The sequence below is a fragment of the Alosa sapidissima genome, chromosome 20, assembly GCF_018492685.1.
Source record: "Alosa sapidissima isolate fAloSap1 chromosome 20, fAloSap1.pri, whole genome shotgun sequence".
Classification (NCBI taxonomy): Eukaryota; Metazoa; Chordata; class Actinopteri; order Clupeiformes; family Clupeidae; genus Alosa; species Alosa sapidissima.
In genome coordinates this window covers 30,463,848-30,477,484 of record NC_055976.1, presented here as the reverse complement: position 1 = coordinate 30,477,484, position 13,637 = coordinate 30,463,848, and the positions used below count along the sequence as shown (strand labels likewise).

The following is a 13,637-nucleotide window of genomic DNA, read 5'->3' as shown; positions in this document are numbered from 1 at the left end:
GAGGAAAGAAGGGGAGGAGAGAAGAAGAAAGAGGAGAGGAAAATGGGAGGGTAGGGGGAGAAGAGGAAGGAGAGAGGAGGAAAGGAGAGCATTATGGGAGGAGGAAGAAAAAAGACGGAAGGAGGAGACGAGAGGATGAGAAGAGAGAAAAGGAGAGAGATAAGCAAGGAAGAGAAGAGGAGAAGAGAAGGAGGAGAAAATGGAGAGAAAGAGGAGAAGAGAGCCTACCACACACATAGGAGGGTTTCCTGGTTCTCATAAAAAAAAATCACCTCTTTCTTCTGTGAATGTATCTGCCTGACACACACACACACACACACACACACACACACACACACACACACACACACACACACACACATTAAGTGTAAAGACAGTGTTTCCCACAAAATTGAATTCCATTTGTGGTGGTTGGTTTGCAGAATTAACATGAATACAACAGTTTTTAACAATTTAGCACAGCATGGTTATGATGCTAACCAGATTTAAGCACAATTTAGTACAACCTGGAAAATCATTGTGTGGTGGTCAATGTTGATATTGTGGTGGGCCGCCACAAATAAGTCAATGTATGGGAAACACTGGAAGATGTTTGACATGATAGCGCTGGACCTGTGCTGTCAGTGGAATACATATGCGCGCTCTCTCATACTCTCTCACACATGTGATACAGAACAAACCACACACACAAAATCCCAAGTACCAGGAAAAATCCCGTCACACCCGCCAACACAGCTCATCTCCCATGAGGTGACCTGGCCCAGATCTTCACTCTTATTTTCTCTGTCATATTTTCTCTCTCTCTCCAATATTCTCTATCATTTTCTCTCTGTCATATTCTCTCTCTCTCTCGGCCCAGATGAGGGTCGGGTCCAGCGCTATCTGCAGGCTCAGATGATGATGATATTAAGCGGAGGAGATAAGGGGTGAGTGATCGTCCCAATCCTACTGCTCATACATACAGTCCCAATCCTACTGCTCATACATACAGCACCAACACACAGTCCCAATCCTAAAACTACCTACCTCCTACCCTAACTAACTGAACTCCCTAACTACTCACACACACACCCTAACTAACTGAACTCCCTAACTACTCACACACACACACCCTAACTAACTAAACTCCCCAACTACTCCCACACACACATATTCTAAAAAACTGAACTCCGTAACTGCCCCCCGGGTGGCGAGTGCGGGGTCAGGGGAAGACAATGTGCTATTCTCCGTGCCGCAGGCATGTGGGCGCAAGGCCAGCAGGTCCCCGTTGCGTAAGCCGCACACAAAGCCTCCTTTGCTGGGGCCTCTGTTCGTCCGCGGTCAGCCGCTTCAACCAGCCGCTACGACCAGCATTGTGTGGCAGTGGGATTGCCCTGACAGGAGTCAATCTGTTTATGCTAGTAAATGAGAACGGCCCTGTTAGCGCAATCAACAAGCAACACATTGTGTCTCACTGGCCAGCCTTTTTAAAAGAAGCCTCAGTGAAATACAAGACAATGATTAACTGCTAGCAAGGAGCCCGCCCCCCCCCCACACACACACCAAAAAAAACAAAAAAACACACACAGACACACACACACATAAACAATGGCAGAACTTGTTTCCAAGCAGAAGTTTAACATTTGTCCTGAACTTCTCAAGTCTTTCTAGAGAGCACAAGCCATGAACCTTCCAAAATATAGGCTATGCCGCAATCAGTGACTCGCCAGTTACCTAAACACTTATGTCAACTTCACAGCACTGTTTACAGGACTGAAACGTGGAATACTGGGAATGAACGGGCTACTTTTGACAAGGAACAGACAAACCCAGAGTTTTCCGTCAGAATGACCTTGTCTTGATGGTGTCCTTCAAGTTCAAACGAGGGCACTGGGCCTGCTCGTGTCCATCTGACATAGCGCTAATTCAAAGCTGTTTATAAACTCGAGACAAAATCGGGATAACGCGGAGCAGCCACAGCTGTGCGACTTGAGTAAACAAGTTTCCCGAAGTCTCTACCCGCTGCGCCACTTTTGAAACTAACACTGAGCTCAAGTAACGCTAGTTCTAAAAGGTGTTCAAATTGTGTCACTATATGATACCCCAAGACTTACCAATAGGTTTAACAGAACTTGGACATCTGAAAACGTGTAAAGTGTCAAAGGCATGAGAGTCGCTTAAATCTGGCTTGTTATTTCTAGCTACATCGGTATTAGCCAACCAGCTAGCTAGCAAGCTAACTGCATTCGGCTGTGGCTACGAAACACATACACATCTAGCAAGCAGTTCAGTGTTTTCGGCAAGTAACAGAATCACTAAGAGTCGTTTGTTCAAAAACTGTTCAGAAAAGTTTTAATAACATCTGACTAATAGTCAAAGCATTGTACAACACGCAGTCTAAAACAAGCGACACAACGCTCGGCATAACTCAACTGCTGTTCATAAGCTAACTAGCGGGTTTCAGGAGCGGGCAACTTCAACAAAGGAAATTACAAACAGGATCAGTTGCCAGATTTTTCAGCTAGCGGTCGTTAGCTCACCATAATGTTCGCTTTTGTATTCGTATAACAAGCTGGCTAAAGGATATGTAATACAACAACCCAAGTTATTCTTATACTGAAACGTCAAGAAAACTCAACTTTATGGCCCGAGCAGAACGTCAGCTAGCTACATTCAATTCTTGTAACTTAAACTTTAGCCAGGTGTATTTGCCTACTAGCTAGCTAGCTCGCTAAGTACTTTTCCAAAAGCAATGGACGAGGTTTGGGTTTGTAGCTAACCATAGCCAAGTTCCACAACTTAGCAAGCAAAACACAATATAAAAAACAAACCAACTACCATCAATGTCTGAAATTTGACCATGAAAAATGCTATGATAAAGCGCAGTAATCGTAACATAAGTTATGTAAATACTGAGACGATAAAGCAAAATCTTGGTCAGAGATTACAAATCTAAATCACCATGAAACGCATCTTTGGTTGAACCAACAATTTCGCTCCAAAGCCATAATAAAGAATGTTAGGAATTCGTTCAAACATATTTAAAATGGGACTGAAACATGCAATACTTACGGTGAATATTTCAAATGAGGAGGATGGGAAAATATGAACAAATATGTTCGAGCAACAAGTCTCCCTGCCCTATATTTTCTCTCAGCTCCGCAAATGTACCCCTCAAATCTGCAACTCCCGGTCGTGCCAACTGCAGGGGACAAAACAGCAACATCTCGGTCAGTCATTTTATCCAAAACTGTATTTAATTCAAAAATATAGCTGGTGGATGTTCCCCGAATCGACGTTTGCTGATTCTGCAGAACGTGTACGGAATTTAGTGCAGCGTAACAGAGCGCGAGGTCGGGCTTCTTTACAAAAATGTGAAAAATGTCAAAGATTTTTGTGCCATGTCAGACGGCTCCAGCCTCGAGCCAGCGTACAGAGCGAAAGCACCCTGTTGCAGTAAGGACTGAAGACGCGGTCGCTGCTACCAAAACCCTTACTGTAAATACAAATTCTATCTAATCTTACAGATGATAACAAACAATTTCGCCACAAGGATGGAGTATATGTTTACCTTTATTAAATAAATACAACTTGAAGCATAGATAATGTATCCTGTGACCATTTTGCATATTTAAGTATTATAAACTTACCTCAAACACGTCCGTGATTGCTATATGTTATATACCGTTCCCTTATGTATCCCTAAGTTGGGTTGGTGTAGTTTTTGAGAACTGTGTAAAGTTATTCTCGTGTTTGAGGGCCAGCCGGGAATGTGATGCTCGGAATGCGCGGAATGACACCAGGAATGAAATGCACGCGAGCATCGAGTTTGCGCCGGGGCGGGGCGGAGCGCGCGTGGCGTCATCCCGGAGGCAGCGCGAGCCAGAGGCAGCAGGCAAAAAGGAGGGAGGGACCGGGGGGGGGAAAGGGGGCGTGGGGGGGGGGGGGGGGCTACCGGGCGCTCTTCCTTTCGCTTCCATCAAGATGACCTCACCGGACACGTCGGTTTTTAAACTGCAAGAAGACAAATACGAATGATCTGTGTCATTAATTCATAACTGGCTGTAGGCCTACATTAAACCAGCACATTATTCTACTGAACAGGAAGTAAAATAAAAAAGTGACCTATTAGATAAGAGTCAAATCAGTGTAGATCTGTCTGCTCTGTGTTTGGGTTCACAGGGGATGGAGCATCACCCACCACATTCCTAAAAAGTTTTGGAAAATCTGGAGAGAACAGGGAGCGCAGCCTGGGTTTCCCCATGATGCCTTACGCCCGCGATTTTATTCACGCTGCTGGGCAGCCTGGATTCCATGGACCCGATTTTCACCTCATCAAAGGAACCAATCACAGAACGGAGGGGGGGCAGCAAGACGATGACGACACACCAAAGCTGTTATACGTACAGACGCATTTGATAGACATTCGTAGCGCCCAATAAACTGCTCTGGGCATTCGTAAACCACGTCTCAAATACGAGAAAATGAATGCGTAGTTCACAGACTATGTCCACACTAAATCTGATAGGTTTGTACTCAACACATCTTTGTTATGATTCGCCCTCCCGTCCACATTCGCCAGCCTATCTGCGTCTCCGGAGCGGAGCAGATTGCATCCGCTGGACAGCCCAAACTCATTTTGCTCCGCAGCTGTATCAGACGAATGTGGACCCTGTGTCAGTGTGTTGCGGAACCATCTGAAAAGAGATGATGTACAAGCCTATGCTCCCTTCCCTGATTCGTTGTGCTCGTTGCTTGCGATTGGAGCGGAGTAAAGAGTAGATTACTGGCTCAAAAATGCACTCGAGTACGAGTAGAAGTACATTTTTGAACAAGGAATATGGAAAGTTGCCGTTCCTCGAAAAATACTGTTTTACTCATGTGCGTTACTTGTAACGCGTTACCCACCCTTATTGAGTATATGTGTGACTGTGAGTGAGTGTGAGTGTGTGTCTGTGTGTGTGTGTCAGATTTAAACCCAACCCTGTTGAAAGTGGGGGACAGGAATCTTAGCCGTGCCGTCTGTTGAAAGGGTCTGGGGCTTCATCCCTTTGTCCCTGCACGTCCCAGCAGCCATGCCTGTGGCAGCACAGTGAAGAGGGGGTTCCCATGTGGGTGCTTTGGGGTGTGAACTCTCGTGTGTGTGTGTGTCTGTGCATCTGCCTGGCGTGTGTGTGTCTGTGCATCTGCCTGGTGTGTGTGTGTCTGTGCATCTGCCTGGCGTGTGTGTGTGTGTGTCTGTGCATCTGCCTGGTTCCTCAGTGCCTTTTCCTGCCAGGAACTTAAAAGTGCAGTCAGCGATGGTGCAGGAAGTCACATTTGTTTATGTATGTTTAAAAACAGCATATTCTATTCTAACCAAAGACCAAATGAAACACACCACAGAGATAGCTCACCCCTCCCTTCAGTATTCCCAGAGAAATCCCACACAGGGTTTCGTTTTTGTTTGGGGGACAGGCTGCCCCCACTTTGTTTGTGTCCAGTTTTCAGAGCCTGGGCTGGCTGGGTTTTTTCTCAGTGTACTCATAGCGGTCATGAGGAGATGATCGCTGACTGTAATGGAACCGAGCGGAAGTTACCATTAACAAATGTGGGTGTGGCCAAAGAAGCAGAGGCAGTAGTGAAGATGGACAGTAATTTATTATTCGGCTTGGCTCGAACAACCAAGCAGAAGAGTCCATAGAAAAATGCGCAGAAAAATGTTAATAATAGTCTTCCAAAATTGCGATATTGAACCAGTATGAAAAATCTGCTTTAGCATCTAATCTTGCGAGATTGAACCAGTATGAAAAATCTGCTTTAGCTTCTAATCAAAATACAGTAGCATTGTAACAGTCATAGTCCTCACAGTACCCTACACATCACATAGGCCAGACAAGACAGAGGGGAACATATACCTGGTGGCCAGCACCATTTAACATGGACAGGTAAACACTAAACAATCAATTAACACACAATAGACAAGACAGACCCTGGGCCACAAGCATAAATATATATCATTTGTCACTAGCAGAATGAGCTAAATACAATAATAAATTTGGTTACATGTGGAAAGACTAATCATCGATGCAGTTTGATCAGTTCCGTCTCGAAATACCCCACAATCAATTAACCTAATGGAACGGTCCAATACCGCCCGGAAACAATAAACAGTCCATGCGATCCAATCGGCCCTCCTTTGCCACCGGACCTTCAGAAGCTGGAACGAGAGGACCCTATGAACGCGAATCGGTAGCTATCGGTTGACAAACATTCAAACTTATGTGTCTAATTCAGACAAACAATAAATGTGCCACCATTGCTAATAGCTCCGTGTTGTGTTGTTTCTTACACATTTTAAAAGTGCTAGCCACATAGCAATGGCCCATGTACGAGTGTGTGTTGTGTGTGTGTGTGCACAAATATCAGCTGATGTGTAGAGGACTAGTGCTGACAGTTCACCAGTCATGTGCGGTCGTAGCTAGACCGTCACACTGACACAAATGCTTTGGGCTTGAAATCCTGTACGATCACTGACTGGACCTTTAACCTGACCAGCAACAGCATAAACTCAAGAGAATTAGAACACAAACTACAGACATCCATATATTCAGGAGATAAGAATTACATAAACTACAGACATTAATTTGTTCAGGAGATAAGAATTACACATACAGACATTAATTTGTTCAGGAGATAAGAATTACACAAACTACAGACATTCAAATGTTCAGGAGATAAGAATTAGAACTGGCAACATGAACCATGATGAGCTACACATGAGCTCCACATTTAGAGATTTGTATGCAGCATCCTCACCTCTGTATTCACCCTGCTGCCCACACACACACACACACACACACACACACACAATGGCCATCCAGAAGTGATGGCGTGAACACTCAGACACAGACATGTGAGCTGTATGAGGTGAGATGACAGCACACATACACACACACACACAAGATGTCAGATGATGGAGATAAATCCCAGGTATTAAATTGCATGACATTTCTCTTCACAGTAAAACATTCAGCCCAGCTGAGGCCAGACCCTTAGCCAGGGACGCAGGACTGTGTGTGTGTGTCTGTGTATTAGTGAGGGTGTATGTATGTGTGTGTGTGTGTATGTATGTGTGCATACATTTGCATGTATGCATGTATGTGTGTGTGTATACACATGTGTATGCATGTGTGTGTGTGTATTGTGAGGTTCCTCAGCTCTTTAGGCCAGTGTGTGTATGCATGTATGTGTATGCATGTATGTGTGTGTGTGTGTGTTGTGAGGTTCCTCGGCTCTTTAGGCCAGAGTGTGTATGCATATATGTACATGTATGTGTGTGTGTGTGTGTGTGTGTGTGGCCAGAGTGTGTACGCATGTACTGTATGTGTATGTGTGTGTGTGTGTGTGTGGCCAGAGTGTGGCTGCTGGGTGATGGTGGGTGATGGTTAACGAGTGGCTTGTGAAAAATGCCATGGACAGATGGCCGATGAGACGCTCCGTGGTGTTAACAACACACACACACACACACGCGCAAGAGCAAACAGGCCCATCTACACACACACCCTCACCCCCCACACACAAACACACATATACACAAACATGCCCATCAACACACATAGACACACACACACACACATGCTGTACACCTGTGTGCACTCACTTACGCTCCAAGTATGTACACACTCAGGTATAGACATGCTGATGAACACACACACACACACACACACACAGAGGCTGGCTAATTAAGCTGAGCTGAGTTAAAGGGTGAATCCCTCTCTCTCTCTCTCTCACACACACACACACATAAAACATACACACACTCTCTCTCTCTCTCACACACACATAAAACATACACACTCTCTCTCTCACACACACACACACACATAAAACATGCACACTCTCTCTCACACACACACACACATAAAACATACTCTCTCTCTCTCACACACACACACACACATAAAACATACACACTCTCTCTCTCACACACACCCTCCCTGAGAGGCTTGGGTCTCATTTGCATAGATAAGATCAGAGCACAGACAGGAGGAGATAAAGCAGGGCTGGGGACAGGTGGACCTGTGAGGGTGTGTGTGTGTAGTGTGTGTGTGTAGTGTGTGTGTGTGTTTGTGTGTGTAAATTAATCTGGCCCATCCTGACACACACACATGCACAGACCCACTCCCATACACATGCAATCAACCATGAAGGCCAGCAAGTCTCTTCACATAGACAGATACTGGCACATACAACAGAAACAAACACACACACACACACACACACACACATGTGCACACACTCAGCATCCCTTGTAGAGAATCCAGGGGTGGATTACTGAACAGGCCTACCGGGCCCAGGCCCAAGGGGTCAGGGGGCCCTGAAGCCCAAGACATCTATGTGAAGTCGCTACTATGTTCTCCCCCCCTGAAAGCAGTCAAATTGCACAGGTTATATAAGTCATATCAATCATATACCACAGCTTATGTTAGTCACCCGTAATATCTGAATGAGGCCCTTCAGTGAAATAACACAGGCTATTATGCTATGCGTGTAATATGTCATAATAGGATCCCTCCATCATATAACTACACAGGTTATGTTATTCACCCCTAATATCTGAATGATATGACATATGACAGGTTATGTTATTCACCCCTAATATCTGAATGATATGACATATGACAGGTTATGTTATTCACCCCTAATATCTGAATGATATGACATGATATGTCTTAGAGGCCCTCATATATGGTTCTTTTGACCAATCTAGCAGTTGAGCAGTTTTTTCTATCGTTCTTTTCCTTACTTGATTGGATGGATATTTGAGCAACTGTGAAGAATGCTCTTTGAAATGTTATTCTTACCAGATAACCTCATTGTTAATGTTGTTATTATTATTGACAGAGGGGGCATTTTAAATGTTCTGGAAGACAGGTGTGACTGAGCCCTACCAAATATTCATCCACCTCCACTCAAACCAATAGGTCCATGAAACATATCGATCTGGACGTTTGGTGGACGGGTCAACAAGCATAATGCAACATTACAGAACTCATCCAAAAGATTTAAAGTTAGAGTAGGTTTTTTCATGTTTATGTTATATAATATCATGGCTAACATGCCTCAGAGAAGTCTGAGAAGCAAGTCTCATCTTAATTGTGACATGAAGTGGCAGGCTGTGGCATGCTAACATAGCCTATACTAGGCTACTCTATGGATTATAACGTGCTAACATAGCCTATACTAGGCTACTTTATGGATTATAACAAGTTGGATAAAGTCATCTTCACTTCCAAACTTTAGAGGTTTTACAAGTATAAAGAACATAGGCAATGTTTGCTATTCTGTACCGCTGTGGCATGGCTAATTGTTCTCTGTTAACTCTGTTAACTAATAACTAATCTCGGTTAAGTGATAGGCTAATTTGTCACACGCAATTTGTCAGACAGTGCATCCAGTTCTCGACCTTTCAGCATGAAGAGCAGACGTTCACACACGATAACAAATGGCAATGTTTTCACAGCCGGCTGGGTCTTTCGTTCCATCTACTGTACCTTTAGTATAGCCTACCAGGAGTCGCCTATTTATCTTTAGTATAGCCTACCAGGAGTCGCCTATTTACCTTTAGTGGATAGCCTACCAGGAGTGTGTACCAAGAGTCGCCTATTTTACTCAGGATTTCCTCCTGCACAATCTCGCTCATTCTGTGATATCGTTCTGAATTGCATGGGAAGCATACGTTGCATTTGCCAGGTATGATTTTGAAGTCCAACTTATAGGCCTACTTCCCATTTGAACACTCTGTTCTCACAGTGTAGACAATAGACAATACTCCATCAGTGTAGTTCACCAGTGTAGTTTACCATTGACAAAAGAGGCCACACCCCTCCTCTTCTCCCTTAGCATCAGTCCCATCCACTGAACCTCTCAGAGGTAGCCTAGGCTATTTGATGCAGGGAATTCAGTGACATCAATTATGGCAGACAAAACTCCCGATTTCTCTCTAGCTGCCCTGCATTCACCAATGTTGACATCTCAGTTCCTGTCCCACTAGGTTTGGTTTTGCGTGCAGTGATTGCACGAGTTTGACATGCTCTTTGGATGCTAGCTGGGGCAACAGCTGAGGCAGAGGCACTGCTGCCAGCTGGCAGGTGCATTAGGCTACTGTACAGTTTAAATGTCACAGTTCATACCCCTCCCTCCCTTCACCAACGCAACAATTTAACTTTTCCCCAATGCACAGAACCAGTGCTACCAGTGCGATCATACAGGCACAGCCATTAGATTAGGCAGATTAGCCCCCCTTTTGCCCCGCTCTGGAGCCCACTCTGAGGATGGAGCGCCGGGTCTTGAGTGGAGCAGCTAAACGGAAGTTAAAAAAGATAAAGAATTCAGAGAAGCTGAGATTAAAAAAGATACAAAGATAAAGAATTCAGAGAAGCTGAGATTTAAAATCAAGTTCCTTGAATTTCCTGTTTTGTTTTTTTTAATAACACTGTTTCAAACGATGAAAATAATAACATTGCCATTACCAATGCGGAGCATATCGGCCTGGTGAGGAGAAACAGCAGCAGTTAGCACTAGCAACAGCAGCCAGCAGTTAGCACTAGCAAAAACAGCAGTTAGAGCTAGCAACAGCAGCAGTTAGCACTAGCAACAGCGGAAGTGGTGATGTTACCCAACCAGAAGGCTATACTGGTGGGTGAGGGAGAGGAGGAGGAGATGGCAGGTTTGGAAGTGGATGGCATGATGGAGAATCGTCAGCTGCATCTTCTGACAGAGAGCTGCAGGATGAGGCGTGGTTTGGGACTGTAACCGACAGCTTTGTGGGGGGACATTCAAAGTGAGAGAGCCAACACAGTTCTCATTGGCAGAGGGGTCAAAGTGTTCCGAAACCAGAGAGCAAGTTATCCAGGCTCTGCAAGGGACAGTGGGGTAGGTGGCAAAACTCGTGTTCTGACAAACAATCAGCTTAAATGCATATTACCAAATGGCCAAATCATTAATAGAGAGCGGGTTACATATTCTCCATGTTAACATGGAGGTTTGAGTGGGAAACATATGGTTTGAGTGGGTTACATATTCTCCATGTTGCCAGATGAGGCATGGTTTGAGTGGGTTGGAGTGGGTTACATATTCTCCGTCCACAGGAAATTTGAACTGTTTCGCTTACAAATTATTTTCCTCCAAATCTCATTCATTTGTAACTGGCTACTGTGACTGGAAACTTTCAGAACGAATCGGTGAACACGAGAGAAATGCAGAACATGTCGCCTGTAACGCTCGCCCGGCGTGAACACGAGAGAAGTGCAGAACATGTCGCCTGTAACGCTCGCCCGGCGTGAACACAAGAGAAGTGCAGAGTGGTGTGAACACGAGAGAAGTGCAGAACATGTCGCCTGTAACGCTCGCCCGGCGTGAACACGAGAGAAGTGCAGAACATGTCGCCTGTAACGCTCGCCCGGCGTGAACACGAGAGAAGTGCAGAACATGTCGCCTGTAACGCTCGCCCGGCGTGAACACAAGAGAAGTGCAGAGTGGTGTGAACACGAGAGAAGTGCAGAACATGTCGCCTGTAACGCTCGCCCGGCGTGTGGGATGTGCAGAACATGTCGCCTGTAACGCTCGCCCGGCGTGTGGGAAGTGCAGAACATGTCGCCTGTAACACTCGCCCGGCGTGTGGGAAGTGCAGAACATGTCGCCTGTAACGCTCACCCGGCGTGTGGGATGTGCAGAACATGTCGCCTGTAACGCTTGCCTGGCGTGTGGGATGACAGCAGGGGGCACTGTGGACAGCGGCCTGATGGGGCAGATTGAGGAGGAGAGGCAGTATTGGTTAGAATTGTTGGCGCAATTTGACCCGTATGGCAGCACATATGAAAACATGGACAGAAGCGCCGCGGCAGTGTCTGGTATTTGTCTTGCACCGTAACTGCACACAGAACTCATGGGAGAGAAAACAAAGCAAGCCATAATAAAGGAATCACTTGATGCAAAGTATTGCTTTTTAAGAGTTGACCCGACCCCTCATTTATCCCACATAGACCAGCTGACGTTCATATTCAGATTTGTGAGTGAAACGGGCCACGTAGTTGAACGCTTTCTGGGGTCATCAGTAGTCACAGAGGAGAAAATTTAGCAGAATGCATTGTCTCAGTGGTGGATCATCTTTGGCAAACTGCCGTGGACAGTCATGCATGACACGGCACTCGAATCGCTGCGTGAATTTGTGGCCGCACAGAGGGATCTTGTGACAGTTTTGAGAGGGCCGCTCTGAATGATGTACAAACATGACAGTTGTCGTCTAAAGAAACGCAAGGCCTTTGCTGACGAGACTGCAGAACAGGACATCGAGCTCGATAGAAGACGCAAGTTTCGAATACAGACATTCAATGGACACACTCACTCAGAGCATCACGCAGCGTCTACATGCACCTGTGCAGCAGAGCATCACGCAGCGTCTACACGCACCTGTGCAGCAGAGCATCACGCAGCGTCTACACGCACCTGTACGGCAGAGCATCACGCAGCGTCTACACGCACCTGTACAGCAGAGCATTGCGGAGTGTCTGGAGGCCTAGAGCACCTGTACAGGTTGCTCAGTGTGCTTTTCTTTTCTGTGTCTTTTGCCCAGGGGCCTAGTGGCTCATAATCTGTCCATGAGAGCATCAAACTACTTTTGACACACCGTTGCACTCTTTTTCTTCACACACACACACACACACACACAGATTCACATGCAACTCAATTTGTGAGTCTGTACGCTCTTCACACTTCAGAGATCTCTGCACACACACACACCCATATGCATACTACATGCACAGACAGGCACGGTTATGTGGAGGGATAAACCAGCACACACACACACTCAGAAACTGTGACATGCAGAGGCAAGTGGGGTGTGTTGATGGATGAACTGTGTGTGTGAGAGAAGTTGAGCTGCTGTCACAGTGAGTGTGTGGCGTGCACAGACATGCTATACACATGCACACACACTATCCCCCTCCTACCCTCTCTCTCTCTCCCTCCTACACTCTCTCTCTCTCCCCCTATCCTCTCTCTCTCCTTCACTCTCACACACACACACCACTCAGCCGCAATCATATCCCATGTGCATGGACCGACACACATGCTTTTGCTGAAGGCATAGATATGAACACGTATTTACTGTACGTAATATGGGCTGTTGTTATTATTTACGTAATATGGGCTGTTGTTATTATTTACGTGATATGGGCTGTTGTTATTATTTACCTGATACAAGCGGTTGTTATTATTTTCGTAATATGGGCTGTTGTTATTATTTACGTGATACGGGCTGTTGTTATTATTTACGTAATATGGGCTGTGAAAAGAACAATTCTACCCTTAAGTGTTAGTGGTCAACTTTTTGTATGTTTTTCCTTTGTGGTTTTTCTTGTGGGTGACTCAGAGATCCCAGCCTTGGATCATTTGTTGGGGGCCTCGAGGCGGTGCTGTGCATCTTTGTCCCAACCCTCTAGCACCTAGCGTTAGCCTGCGGGAAGAGGGATAACTCCTACGATTCTGACCATTTATCTCCTTTTGAGAATGACCCACCGACTCCCAACCAAGTCCACCTTGTTTGTGACATCCCATTGTTTAACATATGATGATTTCATATTGATCAGACCAAAGCAAGTTTCAACAACATTTAT

At 45.5% G+C, this 13,637-nt stretch overlaps 1 protein-coding gene across 8 annotated transcripts in view; it reads right to left on the bottom strand.

The window, feature by feature from the left end:
• LOC121694051 (transcriptional enhancer factor TEF-1-like) overlaps positions 1-3,792 on the bottom strand; it is a 49,326-nt gene extending 45,534 nt beyond the window's left edge. For 7 of the 8 annotated variants that reach the window (XM_042073974.1, XM_042073976.1, XM_042073969.1 and 4 more), the window contains exons 1-2: positions 3,630-3,789; positions 3,052-3,181 (exon numbers count right to left, since the gene is read on the bottom strand). The gene's annotated coding sequence lies outside the window, so the exon portion shown is untranslated. Of the gene's footprint in view, positions 1-3,051; positions 3,182-3,629 lie in introns of all 8 variants that reach the window. The other variant, XM_042073977.1, reaches the window with a different exon arrangement.
• Positions 3,793-13,637: the final 9,845 nt, after the last annotated feature.